Here is a 13,314-nt window from a genome sequence, read left to right as displayed (position 1 = left end):
CTAAGTTAATTAACATAGTGGGTTTTACTTTCCTAGATAGTATTAATTAGGCTTTTAGTTTTCCTAGCTTAGCAGTTATTATATCTTGTTTGTAATTCCGTTGTCTTGGGGATAGTTTCAATGTCTAGGAATTGTTCTCTATGTATGGGGAATTCCAAAGGAGTTTTTGAATTCTAAGAGTCTATAAATGATATTGTGTTGTACTCAAGAATTCCATCTCTATGTAATGCAAATTTTGGCTGCTCGCAAACGCAACCCAGAATTTTGTAAACAAAATCCTCTTGTGAAAACCCTTGTGAGAAACAAGATTTGTGAATCTCAGCAACCTAGGGGGGACTCCTGCGGATTGACCTAGGTGGACCTCCTACGGCTAGTAGACTAGTGGGACTCCAGCTCTAGAACCTAGCTATCTATTTTCATACCTATCTATTCTCTTCAAGATTCGATCTTGGCTTGCTTACCCTCTCAGGTTTGCATCACCATACCACCTCAAGCAACTCTCACGGAGCTTGACCTGGATTGGTGCAACTCCAAATTCGGTTCTAATACAATCATTCCTTATTCTATTTTTCCTGGTCTTGCCGCACATCCTCTTCAACATTCTCATCCTTGCTACACTCATCGTATCTATATTACTCTTCTTAATTGCCCAACATTCCGCCCCATATGTCATAGCTGGTCGTATTACTGTCCTATAGAACTTCCCTTAAGCTTAACAGGCATGCGTTTGTCACATAACACTCTCGATGCACCTCTCCACTTCATGCATCCTACTTTAATTCTGTGGGAAACATCATCCTCTATATCAGCCTCTTTGTTAATAGTTGACCCCAGGATTTAAAGCATTCACTTTGTGGTAGCTCTCGCTCCACAAGTTTCACCACTTCATCACCTCTCCTGGTTTGACTGAAGTTACACATCATATATTCTATCTTTGTTTTACTTAAGTAAAAACCTCTTGATCTCCATAACTCCAACTTCAAATTAATCCCTTCCACTGTCTCATCTATCAAAACAATATCATGAGCGAATAGCATACACCAAGGGACCTCATCTTGGATGTGCCTGGTTAAATCATCCATGATGAGTACAAACGAATAAGGGCTTAGAGCTGATCCTTGGTGTAACCCAATTGTAATTGGGAATTCACTATTTTGGCCCTCTGCAGTTCTGACACTCGTCACCACGCCCTCATACATATCTTTAATTATATCCACATAGTTATTTGAGCTCATTCTCTTACCTAGGACATGCCAAATGAGCTCTCTAGGGACTCTAACATAGGCCTTTTCTAGGTCAATAAAGATCATATGGAGGTTCCTTTTGTAAGCTCTAAAAATTTCCATAAGCCTCCTTCGAAGGTTAATAGCTTTTGTTGTGGACCTCCCTGGCATAAAACCAAATTGGTTCTTCGATATATCAGTTTCTCTTCTTAGGTGGGCTTCAATGATTTTTTCCCATAGTTTCATGGTATGACTCATTAGTTTTATGCATCTATAATTATTGCAGTTCTGGATATCACCTTTATTCTTATAAATCAGAACTACAATGCTTCTCCTCCAATCATCTGGCATTTTCTTTGTACTCAAAATCTTGTTAAACAACTTGGTCAGCCAAGATATCCCCCGTACCCCTAAGCTCTTCCGCACTTCAATTGGGATCTCATCCGGTCCCGATGTTTTAACTACCATCATCTTTCGTAGGGCCTCTTTAACTTCGGCCTCGCCAACTCGTTGTAGATGTCCATGACGTGTGTTGGCTTCAAGATTATTCCTCTCCACTTCTGAATCCATCCTATCAGTCAAGGTAGTTCCATTTAGTAGGTTGTAAAAATATTTACCCCATCTCTCCAAAATGTCCTCATCTCGTATTAGTACTCTACCATCCTCACTCTTAATGCATTTAACATGGTCCAAATCTCTGCTCTTCCTTTCTCTTATTTTAATTATCCGATAAATCGCATTTTCCCCTTCCTTTGTATTAAGTTTTTCAAAAAGGTCATCATATTTCTTCACTTTTGCAGTCCCCACAATCTTCTGAGCTTCTTTTCTAGCCGCGTAATATCTCACATTATCCTCTGCCTAGTTAGTCCTTTGTCAGGTCTTAAAATGATCTTTCTTAGTCTTAATGGTTGTTTGAACCTCGTCATCCCACAACCAAGTCTCTCTAGGGGCCAAACGCATACCCTTTGAAATCCCTAGGACTTCTTTAGCAACCTTTTTAATACAAGTTGTCATCTCAATCCATATCTCGTTGGTATCTCCCTCAAAATCCCACTTTCCTTGTAGAGCCACTTTATCGATAAATGATTGATGCAGATCCATCACCAAACATGGCTTGTTTTTCTTAGGAATAAGTCTAGGGCGGGGTTCTATACATGTTAGGCCTTTGATCCCATGGGTTTTCAATGTAATAGGCCACTTTTATTAGCCTAAAGTATGGGTAATAAGGTCGCATACAGAATTAGCTAGTCTATTTCTTTAGTTTATTTTTAAAATGGTTTGGGTTAGTTCAATTGAACGGTTTGGTTCAGTTTAAGTTATGGTCCAGTCTAGTGGTCTAGCTGAAGTTATTTACTTTCTATTTTCATTGTTAGTAGTTAGCTTCTATTTTCATAATTAGTAACTGTCAACAATTAGTAGTTCACATCAATTTAGAAACTGATTGTGTCTTGTACTCCAAGCAAAAGGGACCAATTGGAAACTTTCTAATTGTGGACCCTTGCTGCTCCTTTCTAATATTATATAAAGTAACCCAAGGGGCTGAAGAACCCACGATTTTGGCTTCAACTCTGTGCTGCTGTTTGCATGTTTGCTCCTATGGAGTTTCCTTAGTGTTCGATCGAAGGTGGAAGGGGCTGGTTTTCGATCCAGTCGACTCCTTACGGTGGGAAGCCTGGGAGGCTGATTCAAGTTTGATTCTTCATCCCAACACTGTTCTACTGCCATTCGAAGTTATCTTCAACCTTCAAACCTCTCTGCTGCAAGTCTCAGACCAGATCTGTGGTTAGTTTCTAATTTTGAATCAACCTTCTAATTCTATCCCCTCACTCCTCTGCTCTATCTAGTAATTACTTTTCTTCAAACTTTTGAGCATACCTTCCCCTCTCTAAGACCTCCATTCGATCCCTGTTTCAGCCTCATCTACCCAGCAGATTGGCTGCCATTGAATTTCTCTCAAGACTCCCAACATGTTTTCTGTACTAATTTTGAAATCGGCAAAGGGGAAACCTGCTGCTGATTTGGTTTTGGCTTACCCCCTTCAATCCCCTACTATTTAGACCTATTCCATCATCTACCCTAACCATAAACCTGTTCCTTAACCCATTCAATAATCCCATCCCTATTCCCATCGAGCTGAACCTTTTCCCTGATTTCAGATCCTGTTTTGGGACTGGTTGAACCTTCAATCCTGTCCTACATTAATGATTCTAGGAGAACTCCTTGTAAGTCGCCCCCATCTTATCTTAGGGCAAACCTGTTTCGCCTTCTAATGTTACCTCGTACCAAGGTACATATCCAAGACCACCAGTCTATGTTGAGCTCTCTTCAGGTATAACCTTACAATCCTTACATAATAATCTGTCAGACCTTCTAGTTAGGAAGAAATCTATTTGGCTTGCATGTTGCCCACTCTTGTAGGTAACTAAATGTTCTTTCCTTTCCCCTCCCTTTGGGGGGTAATGATTTTTCTATTCACCAAAAAAAAAAAACCTGCAGCTACAGCTGAAGATGCCTTTGCATCCTGCTGGGTAAGAACAAAGACCCTCCCTTGCACCTGGGGCTTCTAAGTCCCCTTAGCTAATTTGTTCTAGTTGTTGCTGTTGTTCCCCTGAACATTTCCCATAGGGCATTGCCTCATTTTATGCCCCATCTTCCCACACCTATAACAGACTCTAGTGCCAGATCTGCACTGGCCAAGGTGGTGTTTTCCACATTTAGGATACGGTTCTGGAGCTTTTTCGATTGGATGCTCCCTATCCAGGGTTGGTCTTTTGTTGTTTCTGGTTTAAAATGGCCATAAAACCCTGAGCTGGGTGAAAACGCTTTCCCTTCCCTTTGTCATCTACTTTGTGAATTCCCTTCCCTTGCCCTTCAATTGCTAGGGCACGCCTCATAACTGCAGTGTATGTGGCACACTCAAATGCTGTCACAAAGCGCTGAAATTCTACAGTCAGGTCACTCTCAAATTTACTGGCCCTAGACTCATCTATGGTCACAAAGTGTGGAGTGTAACGAAACAACTCCTCGAACTGCCTCTCATAATCTATCATAGTACCCTGCACGGATGGTGCAAGAATACCCTCATCTGGCTGTTCTTGGACTGGTATCTCTGGTACTGGATCCTCTTCCCCAACACGAAGTGGTCAAGGGGATTCAATCCTCCTACGCAGTACCAATCTTCTGTCAACAAAAAATTAAAAATAGACAGGGCACATTAGACAAACAATCCTGCTTCATCCAACGCAAGGTAAATAACACAATCTAATTATGAGAAACTTTCACGTACCTCACCTGAGGTTTGCCTTAATTACACTTTCACCCATGAGGTTTGGAAAATTTCATGTACCTCCCCTGAAGTTTGCCTCAATTAACAAAAAAACCCAGTCCGTTAACTGGTGATTGAAAACGTTAAAATTGTTTTTAACGTTCCAAAATGCCCTCATCTTCCCCAAATCGTTTAGGGTTTGAAAAAAGGAAAGATGAGTTGGGCTTCAACCCCTCACCTATTATTCGATCTTGATGTCAAGCAGGTCCTGGCAGCCTCCCTAGAAACCTTCCCTTCTCTATCATCAAGCAACTCCAAGAGGACCGCAAAGCAGAGGAGCGCTTTGGACTCGGTGATGCTCCAGCAAATGGCAGAATTTCCCATGGCGAGGTGCCAAAGGGCTTTCGCTGCCATGGCCTTCATATTGCCCTTGGTAGCTGGGACTTCAAATTCTCTCCCTTAATGCTACCTCCGGCCAGAGAGACGTGTTGAAGGTGATGCTATGGATGCTGGTGATTTTGTTTCAGCTTTTGACGTGGTTGCTTTGTATTGTGATTTTTCCTTGTTCTTGTATTTATTTCTTGTCCAATTGAAATTATTTTGTTTTAAAATTCTAAAAACCTTAATTCAAGAATTGGGTTTTGTTTGAATGTGGTTTCTTATTGTATTATGAAATCAAACAAAACCATTCTCTGCAACAGTGTGCGAGCACAGGATTTCAGTGGTGATGATGTACATGGGCGAGATGGAGCAGAAGTGGGATGGTGATTGGTAGCACCGAGGCAATGGAGAAGATGAGTTGCAGGTAAGGGTGTCAACTATGTACCGATACCGTATACCGGATCCATACCATATTACCGGTACCGTACCGAACATATTCGGTACGGTACCAGTATGGAAAAATGGTGCCAGACTCGGTACGGTATCGGTATGATGGTTGAAACCTTCGGTACATACCGAATTGAAAGCATATATATAAATACAATATATATGTATATATATAATTATATACGTAATTCATATATATAATAATTTATATATACAATATAACATACTAAATAATATATTTTATATTATATATAATAATTTTATTAATTTATATACAACATATAACATATTGAATACCAAATACCGGTACTGTACCGAATAAAAACTGTCACACTCCGGCCCGGTTTATAAGGGCCAAGTGTGACTGGATGTCTCTGACATCCAACCAACCCACCAGGATCGCAAGTGCAGTACCCTATTCACAATCATATTCACAAATACAGAATTTAAATGCAGCAGAAGCAATTTAAATATAGAATTAAGACAGTAATAAGGAAAACTAGTAATAAGTTATTATATATATAAAAGTGAAGTGAAACTAAGTTACAATACCATCCCACACAGTAGCTTAGAAACAAAAGACATATCTACACAAGTCTATATACAAAAGTGTATAACAAAAAGAAGGAAGAAGCCTGGTCTGTCAGGCAGCTCAAGAGAACGCGCAGTCATCACACAAGCATGAAGCATCATGCTCCACCACGAGAGGAGTATCAACTCCGAAAGCTGAAGGGGTGTCCTGAGCAGAAGAGACTTCCATAAAACACCAGAGACAGCAACAGTATCATCTGAAACATAAGGTGTACACGAGGGTGAGCTCCACTGAGCCCAGTAAGGAAAAACATGCAAACACATACAAATGGTCCATGATGAATGTCCCTAAACAAACATGCTCCTAACATGGATACTAGGTCTCATGAGGTATAAGTACTACTGTAATACAATGCTAGCCTCGGTCTCGGAAACACATAACCAGACGTCGGTCACCCAAGCGAAACCATTCTACTACGGTGGAGACCCGGCAGCTCAAGCATCATACATCTAAGGCTAACGGACCTCCAGTGACTAACCCTACTGTTTGTTCCCACACCTGAGTATTCTTCGATAATGGGTCATTGAATGGCATTCAGGAATCATCCCTTCGGACCTACCACGGGTTATCCAACACCTCTCCCCTGTTGGTAAGGGACGTAGTACTGGGCAATGTAAATCCTAACCATATGCAGTCTAACATGATGGCATATGTATCAAATAGAGTAATTTCAAGTTAAACAGTGCATCATCATCATTTATACAGTTCCAAACAAAATATCAATGCAATGCAGCATGCCAATGCATCCTAATTCACGTGCAACTAATGCGAAGAATCAAAAGCGATAAAACTATATGAATCTGAGTTATATTCATGATGCATGACATGGCATACTCAACAAAGATACAATTCAGTAAATAAACACTGGTCCATGTAAATCGCTGGAAGAGTGGAAGTAAAAAACTCGCTGGGGAAAATAGGATGGATGGCTTTTAAGTTGACAGGATGCCCCCCTCTCTCTCCGGTGACCTAACTCACCGGTGACCTGCTCCCCTGATGACTTCCCCGCCTCCCCCCCTACCCTGTCAAACCTTCCCCCTCCTCCTTCAACCCCTCTGGAAGGCCAATCTCCTTGGACTGACCTATTCCGTCCTGCTTCTGAATCCCTCTCGGATGGCCTTCCCCTGCACTTTGTCCCTCCCGTCTCCGATGGGCCCCCCTCGGTGGCTCTTTGTCCCCCTGAATGCCTCGCCAATGAAGCAAAGCTTTAGGAGAACTCCCTCGTCGGCCATTTCCTTGGCTCCAGACCACCCTTCCTCTTGGTCAAAGCCTCTCTCAGTAAGCAATGGCGAGCGCGTGGTTTACTGGAGACTTTTCTTCTGGACAACGGCTACTTCATCTTCAAATTCTCCTCTGATGTTGACAAACTTCGTGTTTTGGAGGGAGGACCTTCGTTAATTGGCAAGAAGCCAATCTTCCTGCGGCAATGGCACCGTCGTCTGCAACTTCACCATGTGGACCCTTCTTCCATTCCTCTGTGGGTTAACCTCCCTGGGTTACCTCTCCACTACTGGTGCACTGCTAGTCTCAGTTCCGTCGGATCAGTGTTAGGCACTCCCCTGTTTTCTGATGTGAGAATGAGGAGGAAAGATCGGCTGGCTTATGCATGGATATGCATTGAGGTCTCGGCGCAGACCCCTCTCCCTGCCTTTATCACGGTGAAGGAGGGTGCGGATTACTCCTTTTATCAAGAAATTCACTATGAATGGAAACCTCCTCACTGTGAGGTCTGTAAAACCTTCGGGCATGATTCCATTCTCTACACTCCTAAAGTCCTAGATATCGCTGCAATTCCCTCTGTTGAGGCTACTGAGGCGCCGGAACCTTGTGATGATCGTCCTGCTTCCTGTGGAAGGCTCAGGTCAAGAATCCGTCACCGGAATCACCGGCGAAAAGTAGTGAAGCCGACAGACCAGTTGAAATCCAAGCTTTTACCCTGCGGTCCGAATAGTTTCAGGGTTCTGTCTCTTGCTGAGGACGACGATGGCTCTGACCTTGGCTCCTGCCCCAAAAAGCCCCAGTTTGATGTTATGCCTCGTAGCAAATCCAGGATGTCGGAAACTCCTGCCTTGAAGCCTTCCATTCTTGGCTCTACTGGCCCCTCCTCTGTCACTGCTGCTTTGCCTCTACCAACCCCCTTGGAAAGCTACCCTTCGTCGTCTGGTACTGCTACCTCGACTGCTCCCTTGGCATCGCCTTCTCTCCTGGCAGCGACTGTGATGGGTTCTCTCTAGTCTGCGATAGGTGTTTCGACTTTGAACTTGGATTTGTCTTTTATTTCCAACCCTGTGGGCCCTACCACTCTACCCCTTGACCATATGACTTTGTTGGCAACGACTTCTCTGTCTGGCCCAATCTCCTTAGCCGTTGGGCTGAACCCCTCCCCTTTTAATCACTTTTCCTCTCCTAATTCGGGTTCTGAGGTCTTAAACCCACCCACTCCTCTTAACCCGTCTGGGCACCCTCCTTCTTTGCCCGAGAATGCTTCCAGCCTCCCTTCTCCCCACTAAAACACCTCTTCTCGCCGAGTCCATCCGACATTCCCTTTTGGCAGTTCCTATTGCAGGCGCTACAGCAGTGAAACGCGCTCTAGGTCTATCTTGTCTCGGCTCTCACAGCCTTTGCTGCCCCTCCTTGCTTCTTTCCAATGATGCAGGGGTTTATTTGGAATGTTAGGGGGTTGAACTCCTCCTCTAAACAAGCTGTTGTTCGCTCTCGATTGTGTTCTTCGCGAGCCTCCTTTTGTTGCCTCTTAGAAACTCACATAAAAGAGCCTAACTCCCAGCTTATTGCTCTCTCTATTGCTCCAGGGTGGTCCCTCCTCACCAACTACTTGCATCACCCCAATGGCAGGATTTGGGTGCTTTGGGACCCCGGTAAAATCTCCATTCACCTCATCTCCTCTTCCTCTCAGTTCTTCCATCTTTCCTTCTCGGACTGCTTAAGCCATTTCTCCCCCTTTTTCACTGTGGTGTATGCCTATAATAGCCGCTCTCTGAGAATTCCTCTTTGGTTTGAGCTCAGATCTCTTGCCAGCCATATTGGGGCCTGCCCTAGGGGTTTGCGAGGTGATTTCAATGTCATCAGGTACAGTCATGAAAAACAAGGAGGTGATAACTTGGACCTTGAAGCTATGAGCTCTTTCAATGTTTGTATTGAGGACTTAGGAGTTAATGACCTGAGGTGGTCTGGCTTCCCTCTTACTTGGAGCAACAAAAGGGCTGGAGTCAATCAGATCTCTTGTAAGCTGGATAGGGTCTTGGTCAATGAAGACTAGCTCTCTGCATTCCCCTCTTCCCATGCCTCTTTTGACAACCCAGACACTTTTGACCATTCCCCCATCTCCCTTGCCATTCAGCCCCTTACTTCCTTCGGTCCCAAGCCCTTCAAGTTCTTTGACATGTGGACCTCCCATTCCTCTTTTCTCCCCACCGTCCAAGATGCTTGGGACAAGCCAGTTTTTGCTTTTTCCACCCCCCTCCTTGCTCTCTCCAAAAAGCTTAGAAATGTAAAGGCTGCTCTCAAGGATTGGAATGCTAACACTTTTGGAAACATCCCTCAGCAGGTCTCGGATTGCAAGGCTAGGCTTGCCTCTCTTCAGCTTCGATTGCAGTCTAACCATCTTGATAGTGCTCTCGCTGCTGAGGAAAAAGTTATATCTTTGGAGCTCTCTTCTTTGCTGGCCCAGGAGGAAAGCTTCCTCAAGCAGAAATCTCGAATCAAATGGTTAGATTTGGGAGACTCAAATTCTGCTTACTTCCATCGCTTCTTGAAAGCTCGTGTCAATTACAACTCCATTGTTACGCTCACTGCTCAAGATGGCTCTACTGCTGCAACAGTAAAAGATATCAAGCACCTGGTTGTTCAGCACTTCCAAGGATTTATTTAGTGGCACTCAAATGAACTCCTCTCCATTACCGGATGACTTGCTCAATAAATTCATTCCTCAGCCATATTTTGACTCCTTGGGCTCCATTCCTAAAGAATACAAGATAGTTGCTGCCATTCACTCTCTCAAGGTGTCGGGTGCTCCTGGCCCAGATGGTTTTAGTATGAGGTTCTTCTTAGCTGCCTGGGATATCATCAGATTGGACCTTATTGCTGCCATTGAAAGCTTCTTCTTTAATCCGAATCAGGTCAAAGCCATCAATCACACTTTTCTTTGCCTTATTCCCAAGAAAGAAGGAGCTTCTACTATGAATGAATTCAGGCCTATAGCTCTTTGCAACCTGCTGTACAAGTTTATTGCCAAGATTCTAGCTCGCAGACTCAAAAGTGTTGTGGATCTCCTAGTCAGCGACAACCAATCAGCCTTCATCCCTGGAAGGAGCATCTCTGACAACATCCTTCTCTGCCATGATATTGTCAAAGGTTTTGATAGGAAAAATCGTGCCCCCTCTATCCTGTTGAAGATTGATCTCCACAAGGCTTTTGATTCTCTAAGGTGGGATTTCATTGCTCTGGTGATGGCAAAGATGGGTTTTCCAGCGATCTTTGTCAACTCGATACAGGCTTGCATCACCTCTCCTAGGTTCTCAGTCTTGATCAATGGCAGTCTAGCGGGATACTTTGAGGCTTCAGTGGGTATTTGGCAGGGCTGTCCTTTATCCCCTTACCTGTTCACTTTGGCACTGGAAGTCCTCTCCAGGAAAATCCAAATTGCCACGGACTCGCGGCTCATTTCTCCTCTTCCAAAGTGTAATGCCCTCAAGCTTACTCATTTGGCTTTCGCAGACAACCTGATGATTTTCTCCAAGGCATCTCTGGCTTCCCTTGAGGCCTCCTTGCTCTGTCTCCACCACTTCCATGAGCTGTCCGGTCTGCGCCTTAATCCTGCAAAGTCTCTTTTATTCTTTGTTGGAGTCTCAGATTCAGACAGTGGCTTTCCTTGAGAGATCAGGCTTCCAAGAGGGCCATTTGCCTGTCAAGTACATGGGTCTCCCCCTTATCCCTGCCAGGCTTACAGCTCACCACTGCACCCCGATGCTTGATCTCATCCGGAAAAGGCTCTAGTTGTGGAAAGGCAAGCTTCTCTCCTATGCTAGCAGATTGGTTCTTATTCGTTCAGTTCTGGAATCATCATATATCTACTGGTCCGGCATCCGTGGTCTTCCCCAAGCTACAATCAAGTCCATGGAATCTCTCTTCGCCTCCTTTCTTTGGAAGGGTAAGGAGCCTTCTAGATTCCTTCGCCCTCTAAGTTGGGCAGCAGTGTGCCTTCCTAAGAAAGAAGGAGGTTTGGGCATTCGAAGAATCAAAGAAGTGAACTCCATAGGGATCATCAAGCTCATCTGGAAAATTGTCTCTAAACAGAAGAGCATCTGGGTCGATTGGATTTACTCGGGCCTCCTCCGTCAGGACTCCATCTGGTCATCTTCTGCTACCTCTGATTCTTCTTGGGTCTGGCGCAAGATCTTGGACTCCCGCCATTTGGTTCTCCACAACATTCAAGCTCAGATTGGAGATGGTCTATCTACTTACCATTGGCTTGACCACTGGCACCCTAATAGGATCCTCATCAACAAGATAACTCCTCGTATCATTTATGCTTCTGGCCTCCACAGGCACTCCTTGGTTGCTGATATCTTAGGCCCAGCTGGCTGGTCTCCTCCCCCCATTGCCTCCCTGGTTCTTACTCTCATTTGGAATGACCTTCCCTCCATTTCCAGGAGGCTTTTAAGTAGAGGTGACTGTGTTTTGTGGAAAGCGAGCAGCTCCAACTCCTTCTCCTCAAAATCGGCTTGGGATCTCATTCGCCTGAACGGTCAGTTGGTTCCTTGGAGAAAGCTTCTTTGGTTCAAGCATCACATCCCTCGGCATTGCTTCACCGCTTGGAGGATATTTTCTAACTGCCTTCCAACCCAGGCCTTCCTTCGCCATCGCCAGATTCAAGTTTCGCCGTCTTGCTGCCTCTGCTGGAACAATGTGGAAGACACCAACCATCTCTTCTTTGAGTGCCCTACTGCCAAAGCAATCTGGAAAGGCATCCTCATCAAATGCTGGCCCGCCCACCGTCGAATCCTGCCTTTCTCACTCGAATGGATTTGGATTGATATGACTTTTGCAGGCTCTTCTATCTGCGACACTGTTGGGAAGCTAGCTTTTTGTGCTACTCTTAATCATATTTGGATGGAGCGTAATATCAGGAAATGGACCTCCAACTCTCGCTCTTATCAGCAAATTTGGGATTCCATTTCCTTCGAAATTAAGGCCAAATTAGCCTCAGCTCCCGCTTCTTCTTGTATTGACTCCCCAAGGAACAGGCTCATTGTTGTCTCCTGGGGGCTCAATTTTGTCTCTCTTGTTGATTCGGACACTCATCCCTGAGGGCTGGTCTTTTATTCTTTGTTTTGTTGCTCCCCTTTAGGGGCCATGTAATTTCTTTTTCTCTTTGGTAATGAATTTCTTATTCACCCAAAAAAAAGAGTTAAATAAACATTCAAAATTAAGTCAAAATTCCTTTGCCTGATATGATAGATTAGTCTAACCCAACAAATCTCAAATAGTCCAGATAAAACACACAAAGAACAAGGTATACAGCCCTAATTAATACATAAACATCACATATTAGGTTTAGGAAGAATCCTAGGTCAAACCCTAAGGAATCAGTCCAACCAAGCCACCAAAATGGGCAGCCGGATTCAGACTACCAGAGGGCCGGACGACCGCCCCTAGGCCTGCAACTCCATCCGGCTACCAAGTCAAATTTGGGGTTTTTGTTCCAAATGCATGGATCTTCACATGCATAGACCCAATTTCAGGTTTTTATCCTAATCTAAGGTGGGTCAACACAACTTCATAGTTTAATTTCAAAAACCATAACTAATTTGGGGGTTTTGGCTAATTAACCCCAATTACTTTCCTAGGGTTTAATAAATTACATGGTTCAGCTGTAAATTGAAGGACAGCATGTAATACACAGCTCAATTCAATGCTTGAACCATAATTGGGTCCAATTCAAGGGTCAAAAGATAGGTTTTGGTCTATTAAACCAATAATTGCTAAGGTTTAATGGCAGAATTAGTTGTAAAACTCAATTAGGGATAGAGAATTTAGGAGAAGAAGATGGGAACAGCAGATTTAAAGCTTACCTAAGTACAGCAGTGAGAAGAGGTGAAGGCAGCCTTAGTTTTATGCAGCAAGGTCTCCAAAGAAGGCCTCCAAGCTTTAATTTCAAGTAGAGAATCAAAGCCCCAACATATGGTCCTCTCTTCCCTTCTTCTTCTTCTCTTTTCTCCTTCTTTTCTACTTTCTTCTCTAAGCTTCTTAAGGCTGGATCAATTCTTATGTTTTAGGAATAGTGAATAGTGTAAATAGGTTTGTTTATATAAGTCATTTAGTTAAGGCATGTTTGCCTTAATAATTAAAATCTGATTTCTAAATCAGCTTCTTAAAACTAATTCTAG

General features: G+C 43.8%; 1 protein-coding gene across 1 annotated transcript in view; it reads right to left on the bottom strand.

The window, feature by feature from the left end:
• Nucleotides 1-13,314, bottom strand: part of LOC122663728 — a 53,413-nt gene that overhangs the window by 15,971 nt on the left and 24,128 nt on the right. The gene's annotated exons all lie outside the window — the stretch shown is intronic.

The sequence above is a fragment of the Telopea speciosissima genome, chromosome 6 (assembly GCF_018873765.1).
Source record: "Telopea speciosissima isolate NSW1024214 ecotype Mountain lineage chromosome 6, Tspe_v1, whole genome shotgun sequence".
Taxonomy (NCBI): Eukaryota; Viridiplantae; Streptophyta; class Magnoliopsida; order Proteales; family Proteaceae; genus Telopea; species Telopea speciosissima.
The sequence above is the reverse complement of the archived record's forward strand: the minus strand, read 5'-3'. Positions and strand labels throughout refer to the sequence as shown.